Source organism: Hipposideros armiger, unplaced genomic scaffold (assembly GCF_001890085.2).
Source record: "Hipposideros armiger isolate ML-2016 unplaced genomic scaffold, ASM189008v1 scaffold_1331, whole genome shotgun sequence".
In the NCBI taxonomy this organism is placed as follows: Eukaryota; Metazoa; Chordata; class Mammalia; order Chiroptera; family Hipposideridae; genus Hipposideros; species Hipposideros armiger.
Window position 1 is genome coordinate 15,202 of NW_017732681.1, and position 5,067 is coordinate 20,268.

A 5,067-nucleotide genomic window follows, 5' to 3' on the forward strand; every position below is an offset into this window, starting at 1 on the left:
ATTCAAACATGAATGATCCTGTTGTTCAGTCTTTGTAGGTGACTAGAGTCTGAATGTGTAATCAGATAAGTGTGAGCCTCTACAGTGTAGATCTAGGTAATAATTCTTCAGATCAGATGTGAAAGTTTGCTTGTATTGTGAAAGCAGATTTATACATTTCATTGTCATATTAGCTTTTGGTTTCAAAATGTCTATCTCTCTAGTGTCAGCTATATTAAGAGAAAAGTGAAGGCGAAACTTACATTACGTTCATATGTAAGGCACATTAAGAAAGTAACTTAATGGGCACAGAGAATGCCAAAGCCTTGCCCTTTATTCCCAGAGCTCAGACATCAGCACTGCCAAACAATTGCTGTGAGTTGGAAAATATTCTGGATATTGATATTCAATATTTTTAACCTTTTGTCAGTAGGTGACGAATTAACTTAGCTCCAAGGCTGTTCCCGTTGACAGTGAGAGCTGATTTAACTCATTTCTCACTGCAGGGAGAAGAATCAGATCCAGGAAGAACAGCCAATAGAAAAAAGAAAATGAATTAAAAATAAAATCAGTGCACTAGTACTTTAGCACTGTTAGGCATTCTAGGATCTCAGGGATAATTAACATTCATAATATAAAATATTGATGTTATGCAGTATTAATGCAGTATCACAGTAAGAATTGACAGTGTTTAATGTTTCATAGCAGCCTCCTAGCTGAGCATGGAACTTTTCACAAGCAAAAGAAATTTAATTTTAGATTCAAAAATATAAAACCCTCTGGGATGGAATGCAATGAACTCTTTCTTGCTTTCTGTTTTTACTATCTTACCTTACTGCTATGCAATAAGACTGCCTCATTCTAAATCACTGCTTGCCAACAGTTTGTAAACTTGAATAAGTTTTTTGACCTTGGTGTTTCCTCATTTGGAGCAATAATTAATATAAATCACTATATTGCCTAAATCAGTTATCTTATTAGCAACAGCAGAATTTCGACTTTCTAGTTCTTTTGGTAATGTTACATGTATTTTAAAACTCCCCCCATATCTAGTAGAGTTTTAATAACCCTGACGTGTAGTCCATACAGGAAGTACAAAAAAATTCTTAATTTTTCTTATTGATATCAATTTTCATCATAATGAGATGGTGTGTTGGCAAACTCCAGGCATATTGTTTTATTTCTCTATGATTACATATATCTCTTTATCTGTTTATCTAGTCTATCTATCAATTCACCTATCTAATAACTGGGATTTTGATGTACTTGCTGTTTTAAATATATTTTAGTAATCATTTCAAATCACAAGTGATTCCATCTTAACGCATTATGAGTACCTTCAGGCTGTCTTCTGTGCCTTTTAAAAAAACTCCATGATCCCTTTGTAGCTTCAATTCTTTATATTCAATAATATTTCCCAAAGTTTTATCATGCATTTCTTGTCCAGCACCTAAAAGAGCCTTTTCTCTGAGGATCCTCGTTAGTTCTATTATTGAAAGACATTTCATGAACAAAATTTGGCTGTTAGAGGTATTGTTACTGGGTTGCTATTGTCCTTGTATTTTTTTCAATGAACAGTGTTAGAACATGCTTTCAAAAACCATATATATATATATATATATATATATATATATATATATATATATATATGAATAATTTGCATTGTTTTATTCAATTCAAATATAAGATTGATAATATTTTATCTTTTGGCTAAAAAGTTATTTCTTACACTATATTAATATAATGACTTATTTTCCTTATCCTACAATACCCCAAATGGTCATGAAGTATGCACAACATAATAATAATACAACAGGATAATGTTTTTTTTTTTTTTTTTTTTTTTTTTGTCCTTAGATGTATTGCTCTGAGAATGTATAAACACTTGGAGTGATTTTTTTTTCCTCTATGAGGTCATATCACCAAAAGTATATACAATTAGCTTTATTTGCTTGAAATAATTTTGGTTAAGAGATTTCTCTTTATAATTTCAATTTGCTTTTTGATTATAGAATTGGCATTCAAGAAAGGTGGACAAAAGTGTGAACATATTTGAAGATATAAAAAGACTGGGATCAAATATGTGGAAATGAAAACATACTGGAAGGATGTTATCATAAACCACAAGGAAACAAAAATCCAATAACAAAAAGGTATCTCATGAGTTACAATAAGTTATATAAAATTTGTTTTAATATGTATTTATTTTAACAGAGTTCAAGATTTTGTTTTCCTTACATTTATTTTTAAATTTAATGTTCTCTCTTTTTTATACTGGGGCAGTATTTATTTATTAAAGTTGATTGAGGTGAAAATTGCTAGTAAAATTACATAGGTTTCAGGTGTACAATTCTGTAATACATCATCTATCTAACACATTGTGTGTTCACCACCCAGAGTCAGTTCTCCTTCCATCGCCATATATTTGATCCTGTTTACCCTTATCTATCACCCCCCTCCACTCTTACCTTCTGGTAACCACTAAATTGTTGCCTGTGAGTTTTTGTTTCTTTGTTTGCTTGTCTTGGTCCTTTGTTTTTTTCAGTTTCATATCCCACATCTCAGTGAAATCATATGGTTTCTCCTTGTCAATAATCAAATCTTTTCTCCACTTAAATCATGGTATATTTCATACAAATTAGAAATTTTTCAGTACAACCAGCAGTCGTTCTTACAATCTGCTGCTATATTGAGACACCCTTCCCACTTAATTTTTATGTAAAGTAGCTTTCTTTTCTCATTTGGTTACTTTATTATTCCTTTAAATAGAAATAATGTACGAAGATACAATGGAAATTTACACATCTAGTTTCGAAGAATTTTTTCCAATCCATTTTTAGAATACAATAAAAAGTTTATCAAATGCATAAACTGCACACATTTGAGGACCTTATTATTAAACAGTTCAATTTATTTTTATATGAAAAATCCATACTATCTTTGGGTTGATAATTTTAATAATGGCCACAGAGATTTTCTATTGTCAATTGAATTTATATGCCTAAAAATAGAAATGATTATTGGTGGGGGCAAAAGGCTGGGAAATCAAGAAAATAAAGGAGGATATTAAAAATACAGGAACAGGAATTTTAGGATCTCAAATGCTGGACTTTCCTCCCTCTCTCTCCCTATATATATGTTTTCCCCGATTTTATTGTACATTCAATTTCTGATTCTAATTCTCATTTCTTTAATTTCGATATTTCTTAACTTTTTGAAAGTTTTGAAACAAAGTTTAAGAAAACAATATAACTGAGAACATAATATTTTAAGTCTTTGCTCAGATAGCACTATAACAGTAAGAAGAGCCCTTTTCGCCTTCAGAAGTATTTCCATTGTTTACACAAATACAGAGCAATTTATCAGCTGAAAATGTCCTGGTATTCAGACAGAACATGTTCAGACCCAATGCTGTGAAATTTCACCCCAAGGCACCCAAGTCTTATTAGTATGGAGGTTCTTATTCACAAGGGCCTAAGGTGCACTTTCTTCCATGGGAGTATTGCATCTTATACAAAAATACATTTCTAAGCTTAAGCAATTGAAAGCAGGTAGCAAAAGGGAGACATCACAAACCTAGATTTAAAGTCGAAGCCTTCTCCTTTTTCCTTTCACATTTGGTGTATTTCTGTACTTATAATTCTGAGCCCTAGACTGATTAGATCATTTTGTCTATTGTTGGGTCAAAGCTTAATATTCTACCTCTCTATACAATTCAATATTTACTTATAGTAAATATGCTATGTTGTTCAGATGAAAAAATATATATATTCATTTGGAAATCATTACTCTGCTGACCTTCATTTAGCACCCAGAGATTTCAGATGATGCTAACTAACTTTCTGATAAAGAGATACTATGTATAAAAATCTGAGTTAAAGCCACCTGAAGACGGCAGGTAATTGTGGAAACACCTCTAATTCACAGCATCATGCTCTTTTTGCTTTTCTTCTAGTAAATATCTATTGCCATAAAATCTGTTCCCTTCCCTGCCAAGCACATGCCTGCTTGTGACCTTAAACTAAGAGTCGGTAAGTTCATAATAATTCTTATTTTACCTCTTTTCTTCCCCCCCATCTACTGCCATTATCACTGGCATCATTTTCAAGTGTATTCTATATATTTTCCAATCATCCTCAAATGCCCGACTGTTGTAACCTCTGCGGGACCTTGAGGCTGGTTTTCCCATGAAATACAGAGATGTCTACAGATGGTAGGTATCCAAAAAGTAATAATTAGTATGTATAAGCAACGTTGGCTTTTCCTTCGTGAAAATAAAAATAGAAAAAGGAGTATAAAAAGATGCTTTTTCTTCAATTTGTTTCTTTTTCCTTAATAGCAATTGCATTGACATTTCAAAAAGATGTGTTAACTCCAGTCAAAGGAAAATAGGTTCAAGTTAACGAGACTGATTCTATTCTTTAAAGAACCCGGTTTGAAGCACTTTTGACAAGCCCTGTAAAAAAAAGTGGATGAAAGCATCAGTGAAGAGATGGAATAAAGGAACCATCTGTGCAGTTAACGTTGGTAAAAGAACTAGGCACTTAAATTCCCCAATCTGCAAATTTTAGGAGAGCTCATCTAAACTGTTCCTTTAGCGGGCCCACTCCTGTCTTTCGTCTATAATTACTGTCCTTGATCTTCACCTTTTTCAATACATTAATGGCATAATTCTCAGGATTGTCGATATGGGAATTAAGGAAAGACCAGAGCTACAATCAAGGTGCAACTTCTGGAACAAGAACTAAATCTAGCAGTAGGATCAAGAGCATACATTTCAAGACAAATTAGTTCAGACTTAAATTTCAAGACAGATTAGTTTACACTTATGAGTAGCCTCTTGGATAAATCTGTCTAGGCCACATTTCTCCAAGTCAGTAGTCACTGGAAACACGGCTATTTAAATCTACGTTCATATTAATTAAAGTGAAATAAAATGTTAAATTTAGTTTTTCAGATACACTTGTTATCACTGATCACTAGCCACATGTGGCTAGTAACCACCATACTGGAGAGTGCAGATTATAGAATATTTGCATCACTGAAGAAAGTTCTATGAGACAGTGAAGACCTATATCACATGATTTT